At 41.0% G+C, this 24,223-nt stretch overlaps 1 protein-coding gene and 1 non-coding gene across 5 annotated transcripts in view; one reads left to right on the plus strand and one right to left on the minus strand.

Annotated features, from left to right (window-relative positions):
* CADM1 (cell adhesion molecule 1) overlaps positions 1-24,223 on the minus strand; it is a 315,921-nt gene that overhangs the window by 116,038 nt on the left and 175,660 nt on the right. The gene's annotated exons all lie outside the window — the stretch shown is intronic.
* On the plus strand, positions 1,247-1,320 carry TRNAD-AUC (transfer RNA aspartic acid (anticodon AUC)). The gene has a single exon. It is a non-coding gene; the product is annotated as a tRNA-Asp (tRNA).

Genomic DNA, 24,223 nt, shown 5'->3' on the forward strand with positions numbered 1-24,223 from the left:
ATTTAAACAGAACACACATAAAAGCAGTCGATTTTATTTCTGCAGGCCTGTTTCAGGAACGAGGGACATGCCTCAGTTTCCCTACCATGAAAGAGTGTTACTCCATCCCAGCCCTATCCAAGGGCGATTTAAATTCTGTGAGGAAGCCAGAACAAATCAGATGCTTAATACATTTTAAATTAGTGATAATTAATAATTCAGAGATGACAAAGTTTCTTCTGAAATGATAATAATCTACACTTGTTTAGCACATTATGGTGTACCGGGAACATCGTCACATTTGATCCTCCCAGGAGCTGGTGTCAGGCAGGCCAGACAGCGAACATGCATTCTGCAGGGGAGGAGAATAAAACTCGGGGTGGCGGTTCAGGAAATCACTCACTTGGAGCCGCTAGAACTCCAACCCGGCTCACATCCTGACACCCCACGCTATGTTCACCGTCCTGAAACAGGATTAACATTTGGTCAGAAATATTGTTTTCTTTTTGCCCATGTTGAATCAATATTGATGGTCTAATTTAGGAGACAAGAATGCCCCTTGCTATTTGCATATTGTAACAGCCTCCAGGATAATTATTGGATAGATCTTTTGAAAAGAGAAGCCACATGTTTACACTACTTCACTGCTTTTGGAGAAGGAGGGTACATGACATTTACCAAATGCTGCAGCACAATTAGCTGTCATTTAACCTGCTGTGAAGAAATCACCCTAAAAAAGGGAACTAAACAGAAAACCCAAAATTTCAATAACTTTTTTATAGCTAAAGGATTAAATGTTGTCTGCCCTACAGAGAGCCCGCAAAATCCATTAAAGATCTCAGGGGTCCTTGGTCCTTATTCTAACACATGAACAACAAAAGCTAACCTTGTACTTAAAAGTTTCTACCTGGCAGTCTTATTTAATCCAAAACCATTCATTTGAAGCAAACAAATAAATGTGATATTGTTCCGCTCTGCAGTCAGTCTTGCTGAATGAGACACAGTGGTTTTTGTCTCACAATCATTTAATAATATTTATCATTCTTGGCTACGATTAGTTCTGTTATTATGCCGCTTAAGCCAAGGAACAGCCCAGGATTTTGCAGATTTCAGCCAGGAATCAACATTCTCTAAGTCCTGATTTCAGGCATAGGAACAGAACAAAAAGCAAACTTTCTTCTAACCCATTAGGCTGGTTATTCTTCAGAAAGAATCTTTTGGAGCAGACTCTACAATTAAGAGAAGTAAATAAGAAAATCAAGACGGGGGAGGGTATAGCTCATGTGGTAGAGCACATGCTTATCATGCATGAGGTCCTCGGTTCAATCCCCAGTACCTCCTCCAAAAGTAAATAAACCTAATTACCCCACCACCACCAAAATAAAATAATTAAATAATACAATAATAAATTTAATTTAATATTTTTTAAAAGTAAAAAAAAAAAAAAATCAAGACAATACATCTGAAGTCATCTCACAAGCACAAGTGACAGATTCACGTATTGAGATATGGCGTCCCAATGGCCGCCATGATACAGTTGAAAGCACCGGGTGGAGAGATGGGTCTTGGTGGTACAGGTAATAACCAGGGCCGTGCTCATATGGCTACTGGCAAGGAAACATAGTCAGAACCAGCCTGCTTCTTTAGATAAAGCCTCCAGGACGCCCCTCCCACCTGCCACTGAAGACTCCTCACAGGGAATCAGAGCTGCCCTCTCAAGAACCACATTAATAAGAAGAGGCTGAGGCTCGTACCCCAGGGAAGTCCAGCCTTCCCAACACTGGTGGCTATTCACTGCTTCCACTTCCCCATCAAACACTCCTGCCTTCAGCCCTGACAGTTTCATTGCAAACCAACCACGGAAGCTACTCTTTGAAACAACTTCCAGCTAGACACTCCAGCCTATCATCGCCCTCACTGTCTCCCAGTGTTCACTACTGCACGGACCCACTCCCACTTCAAAACTCTCCCCTTCAATTCTGGGAGTCCCCATTTTCCTGGCCAACTGGTCTGGTTTTTGTACCTCCCTCCCTGTTCCTCCTCCTCCTCCTGCCCAGTAAATGTAGTTATTCCTAAGGGTCCTTATAAGTAACAAAGAGAAGAGAGGAATCCCAAACAACTGCACAACTTTCAGACAGTACCTGGGATAAAGCTCCTGTCACTTGCATAGAATTAATCAGCTCAGTGAGACACAATGCTTATAACTTAGTAAATGGAGTTTCCTTAGACAAATTTTATCAAAAATTTACTATCAATTCAACCACTAATTATATATAGAAGACTCCCAAAACTCTCCCCAACACCCTTCATCCACTCCCATGTCCATAGTAACAGAGTCCAGGACATTTCTACCTGGATCAATGAGCATTCAGTAAGCCCACAACAAAGTCTATCCCATCCATCCATCCAGCTGCCCCTCCTCATCACCCCTCCATCACTGTTAAGGGCATCTTTCCTGTCTAGTCATCTGATCCCTTTCATTGCCCTGAGTTTGTACCTTCTACATCCTTCGTATCTATTCTTCACTGTGTCTGCCCTGGTTAAAGCTCTCACTACCCTTTGGCCGGACTACCATGATCTTCCAACCGCTCCCTTCTGCCATCCATACATACTTCTGCCATTTCCCCTTCTTGGATGTCTTCAGTGACTTCTTGCTTTCTACTGAAGAAAATCCAAAGTTGCTAAAACAATACTGAAATCTCTAAAGGATTCACTATAATCCCCATTTCCAGTATTACTTCTCATGATTTGTCTCCCCAGATTTCAGTCAAGCTAGCCAACAACACACCATCCTTTCAATAGGACTTGGGGTTTCCTGCACCCATGCTTTATCTCATGCTGGTCCCTCTATTTTTAGAGTATCTTCAACTATTATAATCTCACATGTCACAAATCTCCCCCATTTGTCAGTGCCCAGCTTAAGGGTACCTCCTTTCATAGAGCCATTTTTGAGCAACCCAACTAGAAGTGAGTTCTTCCTCCGCTCAGTATCAGGCCACTTGCTGAGTACTTTGCTATAGAAATCAACACGCAATATTTCTCTTATAATTAATCTATACATAGCTCATCTCTTTCTAGAGTGGGAGCGGTATCTCACTTGTGAATCACACACAGGGTCCTACACATAATGGGTCTGTCTTAATTAAGTATTTGACAAATGAACAAATCAGTGAATTAAATTCCTGACTTCCTACTGCCATTTTTTTCCCCAACAAATCAGCATTTAGTAGATTGCAGCATCTAAGAACCAGCTCCTTTTGTACCCAATAAACATAATGCTTCAAGTACTCCCAAAGCGCCCTCCCCTCTCTGCTATACAGTCTTTGGCTTTGAAGAATAAATTAGTACAAGGGCTTGACTGGATATGCAACAGAAAATTAACTTCTCCTAAAATGGTTTAGTTCAAGTTTATTAGAAAGCTCTCGGTTTTGCTGGTGTGCTGTGCAGAAAATTTTGTATTAACTAGGATCAGAAAAGGTAGAAGGCAGAGCTGCATTGACAGAACCGCTGAGGATCAGAGAGATGGGGATGATGCAATTAAAAGGTGGACAGACAGGTAGACAGATGTTCAGCTGCATGATCAGGAACAAGATTGTATAAAAAGGCTTCTTTGATCATTAGAGGTACTGCTATAATGAAGCCCTGGATACCTACTCGGTGTTTCTGCCGGCTCTCATCTCCAGCAGGTGTCTTATAGAGAAAATAAGGCAAACACAAACGGATCCACTGCCAGCTAGTCAAAGCTGCTTGGCATTTTTTCCTGTTGATTAAGCCACAAACAAAATCATACATGTTGTGCTTCTGACACAGGCAGAGTATGCGGTTCGTGAATCTTTACAGAATACCTCTTTTGGAAATATTTCAGCATCCATTACTCTGCTGAGATCAAGAAACTAATATATATATTCAATCGAGCATCCTATGTGAGCTGAAACATCCCCAGGGGCCAAGGACAACATGACACAAACTGTAAGTACCAAAATGGATTGAAAAGCCAAGCAAACTACAGGTTGGTCAATTTGGAAAATGAAGGGGCATAGAGAACCAGTAAGCAGGACATAGGGGCGTAAAGATAACTAACTCCTGGTTGCTCAGAAGAAGGAGCACTGCACTAATGTGGCTCAGCCAAAATGGCAGAGCTAAACGCCACTCACCTTTGCCTTCAGACTGCATGGCATGGTCCCTCCGAAGTAACGCTGGCTGCTCACTTCATTTCTGCGTAGTTTAAAATGAGAGTAGACTCCCTGATCACACACCAACTGACAGAGATGTGGATGGTAATGCGGGATTCTCTGGGGAATTACAGTTGCTATGAATAATCCACGTAGTAGAGAGATGAGTGCAAGTCTCCGCACTGTTAGCGACACCCATCTGTGTCAGGCATTCCAATTCATCTCCTTGTCCTGGGCCCCTCCTCTGACACACAGAAACAATTGTAACACTTGTTATCTGTCTGGGAGGGATTTTAGGAGTATAAATAAGATGCCAGAATACGCAGTCCTCTCTTTAGAAAAAGCCATCTGACTCACAAAAGATTATTACATACAGCATCTGTTGACCGTTTCCAGTTCTAGGGTTAGGGTGAGGAGGATGAGGAGAAAAGGCAGAAGGCAGAGAGAGAGAGGGAGGAAGAGATCCAGTCACCAGACCTATTTTTATGGCTGGGGGGCAGAGGTGAATGCCCTAGTACATCATACTTTCAAAGACAGGAGGCCCTATTTAACAACAACTTTTCCTTCTAGAGTCATCACTTCATCTTGTAAGAAAGACTTTCACTCCATATGTTCATGAATCACTGATCCTGTTACATCTGCAGGGACACAGCTCTGAAAGATCTGATGGGACTCCACCAGCGTGGTGGGTCTTTGATGAGCAAACGGAGAGATGCAACGTTTTAATTTACAGGTTGGAAAATCAGCTAAGACACACGGACGTCTTCCCCTTTCTTTCCCTGCATTTTACAGTGACAAGGCCCACTCCCAACACACTTGAATTAGCCACTCGATATCACATGGCTTCTGCTAAATATAAAAAAAGTATGTCACAGAGCATGAGCCATGGCTCCCTCCTCAGTCACCGGGCTCCTCCCTGTGACCGTAGATTTCCATCTGGGCACAACCACTTGAAATCTCAATATGATGGCCCAATCTGTGATGTTCCCTGAACGCTGTCGGGTCAGACTCTCTCGGAATACTAATGTTATGAAGATCACCATGACATCTGCCTCCTGTGTAGGTGACAATGACCAACCATAAAGGTGATCTTAAATTAGGTTCTCTTTCAAGCTATCGCTAACTCAAATTGCTTTTGTCATAGTTCTTTTCAAAAAAATATTTTCAATTTAGAACTGGAAGGAAATGTGAAAGAGTAGGCTTGCCTGCCTGTGAAGTTCACTGCCATTGCAGTGCCAAATGGGCAGAGGCTGGGAAGACAAATGAAATAAGACAGATGCACTCTCCCTTATGCTCATGTACGGTATTTAATACAGTTGAACACCGCATTTATTTTTATCTTTGACAGGTCCAGAAATGGCCACCTACTTTATCTGTAGCTGGGAGAGTCTCAAAAAATACGTCTGCCTGCCCCACAGGAGAACAAATTTTTTTCCCCCAGAGTTCGTTAGCAGCCAAAATCGAACACTGCATACGGACTTTCCCCCACCCCTGCCCTTCAACCATCATTAAAGATTAAACATCAGAAACTCTTAATAAATTCTAGGAACAACGGCCGAAAATGATGAGAGTGGCAAGCCTGGATACCAATATGCAACATCATGGAGAAGCCATTTAACAGGCATTTTCTCTAAGGAGGAGATATTTATACAGTATATAGAATCTCCAAGTTGGACTGCTTTATTATTTTGAAATTCATTCTTACATTCCTGCAGAGTTTTGCAGTCTGACCTATTTGTCTTAAGGTTGGACTGCATTATACATTCTTAAGGAGCAGAAGCAAGACGGAGATGGCCTTGAAAATCGCCATCAACATTGTAATCAGTCTCTTTGATAGAGGTGATCCACAGCACTGACACTTCTGCCACCATTTCCCCTTAAAATGGTATTCTCATCCATCTAAAGACAGAAGCAGAGGCCCCTGCCTTGCATCTGCAATGTTTAAAAAAATGGGAGAAATGCACTGTTTGAGCCAATGTTCAAACATTAACAAAGTGAACTCAAGCAATCTAAATCAGAAAAGAAAAAAAAAAGAAAAGTTAGTTTGCAGTCATCTTTCCATAAAGGCATCTAATATTCCTTCCTGGTTGAAAAGTGTGATTTCAGATTAGCTCCTCTAAATGTATTATAAAAGGCAAATACAGCAGATTTTTCAGGTGGTCCAGCTTCAATTAGGCTACAAATAGGGAAGTAAAATAGTAAAATAATAATTAAAAACCCCCACACCTAGGTGAACAGGTAAAACGCTCTGTACTATTGGCTGCGCAGTGATCATTGTGAGTAACATTCCTAGAGACAAGTTACTGCAAGGTAAGACTTTTCAGGGGGTGCCCTCTGTTAAATTATGCCAATAACTCCCACCCTCTTCCTCGTGAATAGTTTTACAATTAGAAGAAAGAAACTCTTTTCCTGGCTTTAGGCTTTTACTGCATCCTCACTTTAAAAACAAGCCTGTCATCTGTCTTTAGACAGGAATGTCTTTTCCAACAAGAGGGAAGGTCTAAGACGCTGCTTTGAGCAGGATCAAATTAAGGGATCAAAGACTCCAAAAAACGATTTCACGTTACTATCTGGTTTCCTTCCTTCTTCTCGTATCAATACAAAGTGGATCTTATTTCTGCCGCACATAAAATTATCACACAGAGCAAGTACAATCCAGATGCTGTGCTGGAGAAGAACTCTTGAGACAAAATTTCAGGAGGAATATTCCTGAACGTGCTCAAAGGGAATGCTCATTTTTTTTTATTCGCAATGCATCTTAACAGCCTGGATCGGTCATGATTACGTTAGAAGCGAATCTAGGAGACGGAAAGAAAAGAAAAGGAAACATGTATGGTGGTTTCCTCATAGTTTCTCCACGATCACCATTGATCACGGCCGCCTGAAAGAGGCAAATACATTATTTACAAGTGTTAAGCATGCGTGCATGTGGGCTCCGGTCATAAAATCACACTTACTCTCCGCAAACTCATTCAAGGGGGCGCTCTACACTGTGAAAGTTTTCAGAGAGGAGTTTCTCTGACCATTTATGAAGCACCAGCCTCTCCCTGAACAAAGCATTTTGCCCCCCTTTTCTTTCTTCAAATAGAACTTTAGCGCTTCCTTTATTGCTCACAGTTTCTTCTGCACTTCAGGGGATTTATACTGAGTGATGGCCAAAGAATTCCTAGTCTAAAGCAAAATTCAGGATTGATATTTAGGATGAAGATTGTGGTTATTATTCCTAAAGCTGACTCACCCTCACAGAGAAACCCACAGCTACTGAAAAGGGCTTAATTTTTGAAAGGAGAGATAGGACAGTGTGAGCCGACCACGGCTAATGGAAAAGCCCAGCGTCGGCTTCTGTGTGTGGCGGTGTGACACAGCCTGGAGGGGGGAACAGCATGACAGTGATGAGACGTGGGTGTTGGGCAGTTTAGTCCAAAAAGCGTTCATGGCTTCTAGCTGAACCAAGAGATGCCCAATTCAGTCCTCTGAGCGGTCTTATCTGAACTCAAAACAACAACAAGAGCAAAACAAACCCCTAGTCTACTAGGGTCTTTTGAGAGTGCGTCACGTAAAAATACCTGCGATCCTTCACAAAATGCAGCATCATTTAAAATACACCTGCAGACCTTTATGTTTTACTGATAATATAACCCCAAGCCACTTTTTGTGCGTGGTAATAGGGAATTGTGCATAAAAGCTCGAGTTCGAGACTTAGCAGAACTGGGCTCCAATCCTGACTTCACTGCTTATTAGGTGCACAACTTTGACCCACTTCTTCACTTCATTTCTCTGACTCTTACTTCCCTTATCAAAAAGATAACAATTAAATTAAAAAGTAAAGAAGAGGTAATAGTACGAACCCCATAACATTATGAGGATTAAACAGCAAATGCATCCAAAATGCTATCACGTTAACAGGACAGAGTTTTGGGGGGTGATGGCGATGTCCTATATCTTGATAACACATATACATTTGTTAAAACGTACAGAATTGTGCACAAAAAGGGAGGGAAAAAGGAAATCTTACTGTACGATAATTTAAAATAAAAAATTTTAAATGCATGGATTAAATATTGGGTAAAGCACTCAGTAAATACAAACAAACAACACAGAACTTGATCACAGTGCCCAGCAAATAAAAAGCATTTAAAAGTGCTCAATACGGATGTGGTTTTTGCCATTGAGGCTGCTGCTATGGCTGTTCCTAAAAAACCAGGTGGAATATGACTAACAAGGGGGCAAAAGTAATAGAGGCAACTGGTAGACCCCAGTAAGGTTTATCCACAAAGGGGGACGGAATGATGGGAAGGGAGATGCGCCAACTGTCTCTGGGCTCCAGCTGGGAGCTAGGCTGTGTGTGAGTGGGAGAAGGGTGCCCTCTCTGTGCTGCTCCCAGGTTAGGAAGAAGACACATTACCAGTTGCAATTACAAGATGCCACAAGAAAAAAGGAAAGAAAAAGAGCAGCTATTTCTGCTGTGAGACATGAAAACAAACCAACTGAGAAAAGTGCTTTGATGAGCAGAGTGTTTGCTGCTGGGTGTGTGGGCTAGATTCTACCTCCTCCTCCAAACGGGAGAGAATGAATAATCCTGCAGGTTCAGACGCAAATGGGTGCGGTACAGAAAAGCCAGCCAAGTATACATTCTATTCTTAATAACCTTAAATTCTGTTCTCCTTTTTAGTGGAAAGGTTTAGCATCCAAAGTTGGAAAGAGGAATTTTTTTTTTCTTTTAAGGAAGCAAAGGATATGGGAAAAAAATTCAATACCAGATCCCAGTATGCGTGTAATCAGTAAGATTTTCTATGCCTGCATTTTAAAAAGTGATGTTTTTGCTCAAGAGCCAGTAAGCCATCGGCGGCCACAGACCATGTAACGTGTGGACGCTCCCCGACGGGCAAGCAGACGACAGGAAAGCACTCATCCGGTTGTAAAAATATGTTCCCTCTCAATATGCAAGTCTATTTTTCCTTCCTGCAATAAACTACATTTGTTTGATGCTGGATCTGATCGTTTTATAGTATTTGTTCACATCCCCACTAATTTGCAAGACTGGGTAATTTGCAACGGGTCTCATAGGTCATTAGTGCAAATTAACAGCATTCTGGAAAAGATAAAGCAAGAAAAAAGGATACTTTGTCATAGTGCACAGTTAAGCATCATATTTCAATTTACAGATCTGACACCTTATATTCATGCTTCCATAGGAACAGGAGTGGATTTCTCCACCACCACCACCACCACCTCCTGGCAGAGAGCAGGGAAGCATTAATGAAGGAGATTCTAACCCACCTCTTTAATCTCCAGGTTGTGATATCTTTTGAAAATATACAACGGTATTAACATCCCTTCCTGGCACTTGTCCACCCTAAACAGTTTGTTTATATTTGAACTTGAAAAGAATGCACAAAGGCCTCCTTCCTACACAATCCCCGAGGCCTTCTTTTTGGCATGGAAAGCACACACATTTTTGCAAAATTACTCAACATATACAGCTGCATTCTACAGTTTCCATTAAGAATTCAAGAGACGAAAACGGTTGGCTTCCATAGGAAGGTGACCAAATCTACAGGGATATTATGTACAAATAGTCTGGTTAGAATAATAAATGCCGCCTGTGCTTTATAATGTCAGACATGTGCAACATGGATTCATTTGTGATCTGAGTCTCAGATTTTTAACAACAGATCCTCGCTTGCCTTGAGATAAACTTAAGTAAATAATGTTTGCCATCAACTCTAAATGAAGAATGACAGTTAAATTTTATAATCATCTTCACAGCTTCAGGACTTACTTTATATTTTCTCAGGCTCATGACCCAAAGGTTGCCATAGCAACTAGGAAATCCTACCTTATCAAGCGCTTACATTTACATTCCTTGCAGCAGTCTCCCTTTATGAATTAAATCCATCATGGTTTTCTAGTCTCAAAATAAAAAGTTCTTAGGATTATCTCGCAGAAACAAGGATCAAATGCTTTGATAGAAATACACTATGCAGAAGTTAATTCAATGGTGGTTTTCTTCAGGAAAAGATAGAACTCTGGCATAATCAACAGCTTATGCCCAAACTTCCTGGTTTCAAAGAAAACTTAAATAGAGACATTGTGCTAAAAATGACACATCCACTATCTAGGCATTTCATCTAGGAACTATCAAAGAAATCATCTGATCGGCTATCATACTTCAAACAGCTACACAGACATACAAAAATTACAACTACCTAAGATAAAGCCATATTACATACACATATAAATATTAATAAAATGGATAACAAACGTATATTTCAATTCACAACTCAAATAAGGAAAACAAAACAAATGACAAGCCTCACCTTATGAAGTCCTTATTTTCAGAGAGTCAGTTTTTGTCCTTGTTTTTGGGGGTAGTCAAGTTACCTAGTAATGTGAGATCACTGCCTTAGTGTTTATAGCTGTACACAATAATGATGTAAACAATGGGGAAAAAAACCCCATCAACCTACCATCTCAGAGGAGAGATGGAGAGTCAAGGAATGATTACTCCTGTTAGCAGGTACAACCATCCAAGATGGCAGAGTAACACCTCACTGCAGACGGCAAGAAAGAGAAACTCAGCGAAGAGACTCAGCTCAGATGGTGAAATGAGGAGTCATTCAGTGAAGTGAGAAACCGACTTCTGGGGGATACACTGGAATCTGAATCACTTGGACCCCTCAAGTCAAGTCACTGCTTGGCAGATGCTTAATGGAGATGATGTCAAAGATAGAAAAAAAATAGATTCTAGCCTCACCTGCCCTCCAACCCTCAGAAGGCCAGAAGATTTATCTGGACTCCCGGTTATGGCATTCTTCCAGCTCAGACAAGTCTCTGATTACATACATAGACCTCAACCCAGTTTGCGTTATCAGAAAGAACTTCCTTCTCTTACTGGTTTCAACACGTATCCATCCAATCCTGTCTTTGAAATTCCTCTCCTTTCCTGTGTTGGCAGTCCTCTGCTTCCTCTAGTCAGCTTTTGCTTTCGTGTCCTTTTGGTCTCTGCTTCTTATCCGCACTTTGACTCTCAATCTTTTCTCTCCTCCCTAGCTTGGAGAGTCACAGCACAATAAGATAAAGGATAAACAGAGCTATGGCTGGCCACAGTGGAAGAAGGATTCTTTAAAGTTCTATTAAAACCTAGTTCCTTCCACCATCACTAGCTCCCTCCCTTTTGTATTTTCTACAGCTAATAGGTAACTGGCATCTTGACTTCAGATTTTTTTTTGGATGGGCAACAGCCCAATTCTAAAGCATTCAAAGAACTGATGCACTGAGGGTGCCCTCAATGCTTTATCTGTGACTCATGTTAGAGGCAGAAACAGACAGGTCATTCATTTGTGGATGTTTGGTTCTGATCAAATTCTGTTCCAAGTGAAATAAAAGAATATACAATGAATGCAGACTTTTCAGACAGTGTAATATCCAACGTCTATTATATTCAATTCCAACACATCTTTCTATGCATCCAATCACTTTCAGCAATAAGTATCATTTAACCTTAAAACTTTAACGTATATTGTGGGGAAAATACACACACACACACACACACACACACACACAGAGTCACCTACTAAGGCTACTAATCATCCACTCCCTTTATTAGCAGCACACCATTTAATGATTCTCATAGTCAATGACATACAACAGAATCTGAGAAAACATTTGTCTGTATCCTGAATACAGCTCAACAGCAAAGCCCTGTAACATGTTTTCTAGAATTCTGAGTCACTGAGAATTAGAATGATCTTACGTAAATGAGTGAACAAGACGAACCATCACAGGATTATCTCCCCTAACCAATTTTTACAGGGGGAAATTCTGGAAAGCTCTTTAATACAGGGGGAAATTCTGGGAAGCTCTCTGATGAACACGATTCCACTATACGGTAATGAAATTCACAAAGACACATCAATAGCCAATATATAGACATGCAAGAGTTTTAATTTGGTTAATGCACTTTTTATTCATTATTGGGCTTCAGTAAAAACCCAACTTAGAGATGCATCACTTAATCACTCAAGCTCCACTTTTCAAAATGAGAAGTGTTTAAGTTGTCCACGAATAATCGATCGAGGGAGTGAGTGATGCAGTCAGAACATCAGCGCTGGCATCAAGCTGTTGCAGTAAAACAGTGAAAGAACGTATCTCAGGCCAATCTGACGCGCGTTACAAGATATTTATAACGTATATTTTAAATGCTTTCATTTCTGCTGATCCGGATTTCCATACTTGAGGGCAGATTTAATGTCCCACATGGCAGAGATATTTGTGATAGATTCTCCTGCAGTCTATGACAAGGATTTGTTGGTCTTGCTTGCTTGGAAAAAACTTGAAGCAGAAGTAAGCATGGATGATAACTAGAGCCAAAGGAATTTTTTGACAACATAATTTTCCTTTGCAAAAAAAAAAAAAAAAAAGAAAGAAAGAAAGAAAGAAAAAAACTTGGAAAGGTAAAATGCCCCAGGTGGCCAGATTCTGCAAATCGGAAAATACGTTCCCCCAAGGGCCCTGCCTTCCGTCAGCAGGAAGGCCAGAAAGGCACTTACTCTGCTTCCAATGAGACAAGAGACAAAAAAATATAAACACCAAAGAATAAGGTCAGAATAACATTTTAAAAAGAATTTTCAGCTATTTAAGCCAGAAAAAAAAAAAAAAAAACTACGCTGTGACCCAAAATTATTAGCATCACCTAATGCCAAGGCTGATGCTGATCCTCAAATTCTCCTACGTCTGCTGGGGACTCACTAGGTCCTAAGTACCCGGGTTCTTCTTGTCCTAGTATTGCACATCACTGTTTAAGTCTTTATAGGGTGAGACTTTAACTAATGAGGTCCAGAAAAATCACTGGAATGTATAGATTTAAAATTTTAAATGAACATTATCTCTAAAATTTTTATTATTACTATTACTATTAATATTGCTATTACTATTACTATTACTGAAGTTGTTTTACACCTTGAAGGGCCATCTGCTTATCCAAGTAATGCTGCCATTGCCCCCACACCATCTGAATTCCTTTTTCTCTTTCCTTCCGTGACAGCCAATGAGACACAGTTACATCCTTGTGGTTCAGAGCTACACCTTTTTTCAAAAGCCCCCACAACTGCACTGTCCACTAGAATAACAGGATTCCAAGTGACTTCGAGCCGGTTCCAAATATATCAAATTATCCCCAAAGGATAAAGATCTGCTGCTGCTGAGACTATTCAAATAATCCAAATAAAATTCATAAAAAGAGGTAGAAAAAAGATTTTGCTCCATGGAAACCTCAATAAAATACCTCTATGTGACTTTCTAAAATGATTGCTTTTGGAAGACACAAAGTACATATGTATTTTTTTTTAACCCACAACAAGGTTTTTGTCCTTAACTGAAAATTTCAAATAAACATCACAACAGAAAATTTCAATACTCTGGAGCAAAACATTCTACTATCAGCAGAATGAATCCAATGCTGTTTTCTAGAAGTAATTTTTGAAAAACCCATGGTTAAAGTTCAGACAAAGGCAGGTAAGTCATAGAGCACATAATAAATGCGCTCATGTATATAGAAATTGTAACCACTATTTGTTCTAAGTCTGTGTTTTCACTCACTAGATATATTAGAAAGCATTTAAAAGACCATGAAAGATAATTTCCATTTAGGACAAAACTGATCTTTGGGGTCCCTATGGAAAATATGAGAATCTTAGAATCAATTCTTTAACAAAGTAACCTGTTCCATTTTCCGTACCTGGGTTTTCTTGTAGCAAAGTATAGGTGAATATCATTGGCATCAAAAACTTTTTTTTTTTGATCACTAACTTTTCATAAAAATAACTGTTACACATAGCATAAATGCTAATATACCCATTTTTACTCTTTGAATTCACTCACTCATTCATTCTTCTATTTATTCAATCAACAACTATTCATTGAGGCACACGCTGGATATAAACACGGGTGACAATTTACCTCTTTTCACTTTAAATATCTATACAGACAATGAGCATCGAATTAAGCTACATGTTACACAAAAGGTAGAGACTTGCTTCCACAACCTGGCAAGAAACATTTAAGCAAGGCGTAAACTGTATTCACAGTTTAGAATTAAATCAGAAATGCTCTGCTGAAACCAATAATTTGGGGTTTCAATCTTTCTTTTATCTTCTTTATTTTTATACCAGCTATAAATCATATCACTACCCATTCATTCTTCTAAGACACGGGAACATTTAAGTGAAGGTTCTGTTTATTCTTTCTCCAAACCAGTGACTAAACTTAAATAAAATGTTCTTGAGGTTAAAGGAACACGCCATTTCTTTTAAAGTTGTCAACCCTCAAAAAAAGTTAAAAAAGGAAAACCCAAAGGATTGTCAATGTATAATTTTAAACATACAGATTAGCTGTAACTCATGGGCTTTTCAGTATACAAGCCAAGGATTCCGTCAAAGTGAAAAGGAAAAGAAAAGAGTAGATGAATGGGGTGGGGGCGGGGATGGAGAATGAAATATCAGTGCTTTTAAAACTGCTCATTTCCTTTGAGCTAGGCAGCTATGCCAATTCAATCAACCAGAGAAGTTTAATAACAGATTTCAATCGGACTTTTTTCCCCCTCTTTTTTCCTTTATGTCAGTTGGAAAACAGGAACTCAGTTCTTATGTAGAACGGAAACGGTGAGGCCGGGAATATCAAGCGTCTGAAGGGGAGCCGTGAGCCTGGCTGCTCATAGTCTTGGCAACACTGATGACAGCACCATGCTCGGCTTTACCCTCTGGCAGTGTGACCTGAGGCAAGTCACTCAATCTCTCTGAACTTCCAAATCTTCATCTGTAAATAGGGATAAAAGCAGAATCTATCTCCAACAAGTGTGGCCATGTATATTCAATGTCCTTTTATTCTCAACTCTTATCCGAATTGTTTTTGCTGCCCACATTTCTGCTACCACAAAGACTGCACTATACAAACAATAACCAAATAAAAGCCCGTCCTCGGCTGTCACCCTTGGGTGTGCCCTTAATCTCAGGGAGGGCTCTGGTTACTTATAGTGCCTGGCACGTTAGGCTCCCAGTGTATCCACCCAGCTCCTGCTGCTCCCCAGATGTGAAGACTGCTGGAAGGCTGGAGGGGAGCAGTGGGATGTCTGGGAGGAAACTGAATGGTTAGGCTGGGGCAGGAGGGAGCCGTTCCACTGCTCAACCCTCTAGATGTCTAAAATTTTACCCAGGTGAATGTATTCTGATATCCAAGCAAGAAAAGCTAAACAATTGAGTGAGTTTGCAAAAAACTAGTAATAATTTAGCACGGCATGATGCCAAATTCTGGTGATCCTCTGGAGAATAATCCCTTGCTTCAAGTTTATAAATATAGTTATGGAGGGGAAATAGATACTGACATAGTTGTTTTTTGTGGCTGTGGCTACTGTTTTGGGTTTCATTATTGTTTAGTTTTTGGGGTGGGACCATTCAGACAGGCTGGGATGCTTAAAACTGAAAAACCAAAACTTCGATAAATTCAAATACTCAAGAGACTTGAAGTTTCTCAACTATCTAAATGTTTATTTTAAATCCTTTGAGGGGAAAAATAAGGTCAAGGGGAAGCATATAGGCACAGGGGGGAAAAGCAAAAGAGGAAACATTCAAAAAATAAAAGATCGAGATTTATGCCTCAGGAACTCCATGTTGGCAGAAAATGCCAGAGAGAAGGGGGAATTCCTTTCCGGAATGAATCTGGAATCATCTTGCTGCTTTCCATATAATCGTGGGTTCTTTCTTATTTATATTGATGACGATGTTCTAAAAGTTTATACAGTACCTGCCCTCTTAAGGGAGTAAAATTAAAAGAATTTCACCTTCACCACTGATTCAGGTCACAGGGGCACCCTGCTCAGTGCTCTCAATGAACCTTTCCTGCTACTTGAAGCTACTAGACGCCAGCAGCATCCCCTTACTCAGTACCTCTCAGACCTCAAATCTTCTGGCTCCCGTGGGTGGGGACCGGAGAAAAGATAACAAAATATGTCAGACTTTGTCCAGGTTCTATAGGATTGTCAAATTCAGAAATAATTTGGTCTTGGTGAAACCCCGGGTGTTTTCTTTGAGCAATCTGCATAAATTTGAATGCAAGAAACTTTGTGATATCTTTTAGACCACTCAGGAGGCTTTTCTGGTTTGCTCGCTGACCCTCAGCTGTGTTGCAGATAGTTGAAGTCATCTGATACAAGACCTGCAGGTAAGTGAGGAGGCACTGTACCACATCCCTGTACCCCAGAAGGAAGAGACAATTCCTTAACACATTTCAATTTCGAACCTAGAAACCTACTCTTTAAAAAGAAGGAAAAAGAAGAGTAATATTTGTAGGTGACACAAAAGCCTGTGGCATCTGATCGTTTCACTGTGTTCTGAGCAAGCTTTCAGAACCATCTGATAGCAGAGGCTTCTATTAGTCACATGCATTCCACGCTGGAAAAACAAACAAGCGCCACTTTACATAGTTCGACCAATTTACGACACGACACCTCTGTAAAGCCGGGAGAAAGACAACCTCATTATATCTTGTTACCCGTGACTGGGGAGAACGAACTACACCCAGCCTTCCCTCGGCCGCGTTCACGGTGCCGGAGGCTGCTGCTTGATTTCTGCGGAAACAGTTCTGCTTAAGAGCATGCTAACGTAAAACAGCAACCACAAACAAGTCATAGAAATCTTAAATATTTAATCAAGGAAGACTTCGGAGAAAAAGGACACGCCTTAATAATCACCGTTATCTGTATACTGGTGCTTGTTGGGAGCTTACTAACGCGCGAGCCCCCGGGCTAAAGCATCGCCTTCGGTCCTCGCGGCACCTGGCGCGGTGGTCAGTTTCACAGAGGCGTAGACAGGCTCAGGGTGGGCGACGAGCTTGCCCGCGAGGCCAGACACGTGTCATGGGCGAAAACGCCCCCCTTTCCTCACGAAAAGCTTCCGTTTTTCCAACCAGGTGAAGAAAACAACAGTTTTGTGTTTTTTTTTAAATCATTTTAGACCAAGCTACCTGGTGTGTATTTTTTCCTGATTTTTAAGCAAACCAAGATTCAGTCATCAGGTGGGCAAATGAGCAGAGAAGGGCAACAAAAGACCTTACACGTCGAGAAAACATAAACACCGATTTTTCCAAACCTGGAGGAAGTATCTTTAGACTCCACCAACTGCCATAGGGATAAGATTTTCCTACTCTCAGGAATTTATTCCTCTTTGAGGTCATTCATCAACCATTTATTGAATAGAGTGCCAGGCAAACTTGAATAGAACACTCCCTCTTCTTCCGAGAAGCTCACAGTCTATTACGGAAGATGGAAATATAAACGCAGAATTACAGAACGATCTGACAGTGCCGTGACAGCCACATGAGATGCGAAAATAAGTGAGTAAGGCCAGGTGGCAACTGGTTAACTATCAGAAAAAAAAAAAAAAAAGAGAGATTTGTTCCTTGCTCCAATGCCACTTTATTTAAATTTCAGGGACTCTGTTTTTGGATAACTCCAATTTAACATGCCCTAGACATAAGCACATTCACGAGATGCTGAAAACAGATTAATATCACCACTGGGGAGGGGTGTTTTCTCTCCATCACCTCTAGCAAGCACTTCTCCACTGCAGCACTCCATGTTCTGATCACTGGAGGAAAGGATACTATACAAATATACCGCAGAAATGTACTAATTCATGAACAGTAGCTTCAATATAGCTGAAATCACAGGACTGTGACCTTACGATGAATCATACTTGGAAAATACTTAAAAAATATCAACTCTTACTTTATGCAGTATTGATTTTAGAGCAACAGGATATATCAAAGGACTGTATATTTAAAATGAAACTATCTTCTACCTAAAAGAAACAGCAACTATTGACCCTGGCTTTGAACATACCTGATTTCTTGCCCCTCCCACACCAAACATAATACACAACTCAAGGTGATGTGTGTCTGCACAAAACCAAAATTGTCTCGTTGTGGGAATACTTAAAAAGTCAGATGACTATCATCTAAATCCTATCTTTAAAATAACATTTATTGCACAGCAAGAACTCTGACAATCCCTTGTTTGTGGTGAAGTAGCAGAGGAGACTAAGCTAATCTTAACACAGGTTTAAATGTCTCAAAGATCTTGACATATTCCATCCTGAAGCATCAGGAGATGGCTGGGAGTATCATTTCTCTAAACAATGTGAGCCGGAAATCAGACATTGTCTCTAAAATCTAATCAAGGTAGGGGAGAGCACGCTGTACATCCTTGGAGGAAATATACTAGAGAAGCCAAAAGCAATAATATTGGCAACAATTTCTCATGTCAACTCAAGAACTGTTTCTGAACAAAGATCCTGAATGGAAACCTAATCTTACATTAGGCAGTGACCATCTGTACATACTAGACAATAATATTTGCAGACAATAGTGATTATGTCTCCTGGGTTTTCCTGAATAATAATTAACATACCAACAGTAAATACAGTGTCTTCCCAAATGAAGAAAAAGGAATTACAAATCTACCAAGATGTCCCTATCCTACCATGCTTCCCAGAGACGTCCCCCCCCTCAAAAAAAAAAAAAAGCCAAAGGAAATTAACAAGCATTCAAATATTGTAACATAGCAGGTATTTGTCAGACAATTGAAGTTGTGATTTCAAAGTGTAAAAATATGTGTGTGCAAAGTACAGAGCCCTTGATAGGAACCAGAAGGAGGTGAGCTAGATTCTCTGCCAGTGATTTACAGTCATCCTTGTAAACAGCTTGGGCCCCAAGAAACTAAAGGGGGGAATGATCAATGTAGAGAGTATTACTATTGCTTAAAGTCTAACTGTAGGACTTTGCAAAACAAAGCTGCTAGGCAGCTAACTGGTTACAAAAAGCTGGAGGTCCCAGAGGCCGCTAACTGTCCACTAACTCTTTCTCCCCTTCCACGCCGCCTAGGACAAGGCTGGCAGCTGGCTGCACCTCCCAGTCTCCCCAGCAGCAACTGGTCGGGTGACCAAGCTCCGATGATGTAAGCGTAAGTGACGTGTGCCAGTCCCAGCCTGATGCCTGAAGGGTAGGCTGCTCCCTTCCCCTTTCTCTTTCTCCCTTCCAAGAGGCTGAAATGGTATGACCAGAGTGACTCCAGAAGTTACAAGTAGAAGGCGGCAGAGCCACCGTGAGCCTAGGTCACGGAATGGCTGCATGGAGCGAGGCTACCCATTGAACTGGAACATCCACCCTAGACTCAAAAGACACTAAATTGCTAAATATTCATCTCACTGTGAATCTGAAGCTTTCTATCTCCATTAATACAGTCTCAGAGAACTGCTGTTAGAGATCCAAGAGTATTGATAACAATATTATGGATAATGTTATCAACTGACGCATCACGAGTGCCCAGTCAATCTTCAAGGTCAACCAGGTGAGTACCCTAGGGCACTAGTGCCCCAGGACACCCCTGTCCAAACACCACTGTGACCTCGGTTGGTTGTAGACTTGCAAGGATGGGGAAGGGCAGGAGTAGAAACCTCCTTAAGATTCTCTAATCAAAGTCCATGATAAATACTGGGTAAGGGCCAGTGGGTGGATACTGGGGGAGAAAAGCATTGTCAGGAACTACTAAGTAATTAAGTTAATTGAGCTCAGGTCCCTATTATGCATCCACATTGTCACTTTTCCTTCTCTTTCCGGGTAAATTATTTCTTCTCTGAATGTAAAAAGTTCACACACACAAAATAATTGCCCCTGCCCTTCAACTTCAAAGGACGTGCCTCACTGTAATTGATCCAAGGGAATCTTACTAATCTCTAAGAAACATGAGCAGGGTAGACAAGCGAGCCCTCGAAGTCAGGAGCTGAAGACTATAGCATGGTCGTGTCAAAAATGTTCATTCCCCACCCACGCAGAGCCTCCCAGATGTTACGCTGGATGCCCTGGACGTGATAGTAAACAGAGGACACATAACTCCTGTGCTCGGGAACTATTAAAAGCGGAATTCCTCGAGCCAGATTATGTGACAGACACAGCTCCTGGGAGAAAATGAAAAACACCCACCAGTAGCAAAAACATCCACCAAGCCATCATCCACAGATCCTGCCGGGAGAAACAGACTGGAGCGAAGACTTTGTCCCGTAGGCAAAGTGACCATCACAAACAAATAACTCTAAAGCTAAATCAATTTTGACCATGACGTATTGGCGTCTAGCGCAAATGGTCACTTGGAGGGAGAATTTGTTTCGTAAATTAAGGGAAGGAAGTTCATGAAATGTTAAAAATTTCCAACCAAGCAACTGGCTGTAAATTGTGATCAGATTCAGAGCTGACACGTTCAACAGTTTAATTTAGGTAGAGCTCTCAGCCGTGCCGGGCATGTGCAAGAGAAACAGATGCCCCTGAATCATTTCAAAGTACATTCCTGTCAGAAATGTCCTTTGTGACACTAAAATCAATTTCCTACGCCTTTACTAACTGTTCCACCAAAAGAAAAAAGGGGGGAGGAGGAGGGGGAAAGAAAGGATTATTTTAATCAAATGTCTTCCCACTGAGGCAAAATTAAACCCAAACCTATTAAACAGTACAAATTTATGTTCAATTTTTATAATTAGTGTTGCTTTCATAGAAAGGGTGGCAACTGGACAGGATGGGACACAATCCATTTCCACTGTGGAGAACACTATGAAAGTTTTTGACTCGTCCTGGGGAAATGAAGGAAACCCAATGAAAGGTGTTATGTGAAAAAGTGAGACTCCAACTCTTGTCCACATTAGCCCAGAAAGCTGCAGATCAGATTCTGTTTTACTTGGGAATTTCAACCGCTCCTCCAAACTCAGAAACTGCTCTTCCCGCCCCACCTGCCCCCCAGAATCTTAAATCCCCATGGCCCCTTTTCCTAAGAATCTGCAGTACATCTTTAAATATACTTTATGAGAGAGACTGCAGAGTTGGCTTGAAAATTCAATTAAACTCGTGTCTCATATGTTTAGCCAAAAAAAAAAAAAAATCAAAACGCCACCAAACCAAACAAAAACGGGAACACACACTGAATATCTAAACACCGCAGCATGTCACATCTCTCCTGAAGGAGGAAAAAGTTCCCCAGTCCCCCTACCTCAAGCCACACCAATTAAAAGACACAATTGTTTTCTCCTTTCCTATTTTAGTTATCTTAACCTACCACAAAAGCCCATACTTTAGAAAAACAGAGTAAGTAATAGTATGCAATTTTCATTAGGCTCGGAAGGTACTTTCTAGCACACATCTTTCTGCCTGCTTTCCACTGTTGATTTAATGTAAAGCCTGGTGCCAGTTCCTCTTGCACTCAGACACTCTGGGAAGAGAATGCCTGGAAAGTCACATCCCACCAGAACCCCAGTAATTTTGCCAGTCATGGCTGTGCCTGAGAATAACCTTTATCTTCAAAAGGAAGTTGTCATTCACTAGACTGATACATGAAATTTACATGTGTATGTGCAAATTTCTCTAAATGCTCAACATGTGAAGTTTTTCAAGTTACTTGGCTTTTATTTAGGGACTCACCCCTACCATTTGGGACCAGCAATCTAACTTGTATCTTAGAATATCTGATCACAATTAAGTTAGCTAGAAGAAGCTCCAGAGCGACTTATTTACAGACAGTGAGAAAAGGAGTAAGAAGTCCATCTTGGGAGAATCAAATGACTCAGTAGCCAAGGGAGCATCTCAACATCCGAGCAAGGCTCTGTTCATCCCTAAGCTTGTGTACATGTTTCATTCTCTGTGTCACTCAGTGAAGGCAAAATGAAGAGGCAGAGGTCTGGGCCACCGCCTGTGATAGTGCTGAAGCAGAATTCTGATCCCTTCCATCTGGCATCTCTTGCTAAAGCCAAGAAGAGACACAGGCATCAAAAGCAGCATTAGGCAGGTGCAGGAAATCCTACCCAAACACAAGGAGCAATAAACTCATCCTTAAACGCGTAGTATTGCCATGCGTAGTCATTTTGAACCGAAACCCAGGAAGCTGTTCTGTCCCTTCAGTGAGGATATGTGGTTGACTCTGACGTCATGACACCACCTCCAATGACCTATCCTTACAGTCCCGAAGAGAAGATTTAGCATACTGGACGTGGAGATAAGCCGTGCTTAAGTTCCTTGGAAGGGTTTTACTAACATCTTTGACAAGGAACCAAACTGACTGTGGAGCAAGCTAAAGCAAGAGAAAATGCAACGTGTTATACTGACGCCCCAGTCAGCAACAGTTAATGAGTTGCAGATCACGAGCCTCTCAGTGTAAAACCACAGTGTGTGCATGTTATGAAATTACTCCACAAAAGATTGCTTAAGCAAATTTACAATGAAAAACAACATCAAAACACCAAGGAAGTGGGATGAATGTAAATATGAAGCAAACTTAAAACACCTAGGACGCTGTATTTTCAGAAGAAAAGAAAAAACCAGATCCTCAACCTTCAACAACGACTTTTTCAAACTACAAAGCAAGATCAGATAAGCATCCAGGTCACCTTCATAATATATATTTTGCACCAGCAAATAAGCCCAACTACAGAAAATTGATCTTCGATTGCCCCATGCAGCCATGCAGACAGCATGCAAAAATCCATCCGTGGGCATTCTTCAAAGGGTCGAACTGAAGACACAACACCTGGAGATGAACAAGAAGGATGTAAATGGGGCCCGTGGGTCTCCAAAGAGCAGTTTTTAACTGGCCCATAAGCTAATAAGAGTGGTTATAAACGGTGAACAACCGATGCCCTACCAGGAGGAACATTCATCACACTAACACGCCTGGAAAAGTGGAGAGGGCTCATCCCTGCGCTCTCGGCAGTTTCTATTAGGATGTTAATTGTTCGCACCGAAGAAAAGGAGACAGAAGGAATGGCTTTTACCATCCTGTGTTAAGTTTATTTTTGTTCTTCTGACCAGTTCCCAAGGGGCAGGAGGCTAATGACGGTTCTTCATCATCAGCAGCGAAGGATATTTACATCCATCCTGTAACCATGACAGCTGTGTCACTAATTCCCTGACTGCCTCCACCACATGAACCAATCATCTGGCATGAAGCTGCAAGATGGAGTGCCCTGCAGTCATTATTCACCAAGCACTTTCATTAACAAACTGCCCTTAATTACAGCGGTAATTGCAAAATTATTTCATAGCAGCAATTATTTTTCTCAGCCAATCCAGGCTATTTAAGTAGGACACTGCCGATGAAGGTGGCAAAAGGCCAAGTAAATCTATGACCAAAGATATGTTTTAATTGTACTACAAACTTAGTTTTCCACATATTGCATCAGAGGGCTTTGAAATTGTGTAACATATCCCATTACACACTCCATACACACACCTCCCCCAATAAAGCTAACCGTCCCTACTTCTTTATTTCAATCTGAAAGCAAAATGCATCCATAACATTCACATTAAGTACCTGAACTAATGCTATTGTCTAGCAAAGTAAAAAGAATGAGTTTCTAGATCTAAACCTATACTTGGGAGAATTGCTGAACACTCTACCCCATCCATTAGAGAGAGATACCGCCCCTCCCCCCAAACCCATTCCTTCCAGTCAAGAGCCCTTTGTTCTTTTATGTTTATCCACTTAGACACCCAGCTATGATAAGGAGTACTGGCTGACCTATCCATCTGCTAGCCTCAAAAGCAAAATCACAAAGTGGTTTCCAGAAATCATACCTAGGTCTTCAAAATTACGGACTGAAACACATCTGTGCTTAGTTTCCTCGTGTTATCGACTTGAGAATTCGTCAGCATTTATCCTGAAGATGAAATTAGAGTCACGATGTCCTATTTGGAGAATAGTGAGTTTTCAATGAAGTTAGAGAACAATTAAGGTGTGATGTAGAGAAACCAGGGCGGTGTGGCTGACTCAAGATAAAGCTGTTAATCCTGCAGTTGTATGATAGGAAGATTTGAATACCGTTCATTTATTGTACCAAATATGCCACACTGATGAGGGATGTGTATGTGTGGGTGGGGAGGGCTATGTGCAAACTCTGTATTTTTTGCTCAATTATGTTGTGAACCTCAATTTGCTCTAAAAGAATAAAGTATTAAAAATAAAAAAAAAAAAGACTTGAATACTA

This window comes from Camelus bactrianus, chromosome 33 (assembly GCF_048773025.1).
Source record: "Camelus bactrianus isolate YW-2024 breed Bactrian camel chromosome 33, ASM4877302v1, whole genome shotgun sequence".
Lineage (NCBI taxonomy): Eukaryota > Metazoa > Chordata > Mammalia > Artiodactyla > Camelidae > Camelus > Camelus bactrianus.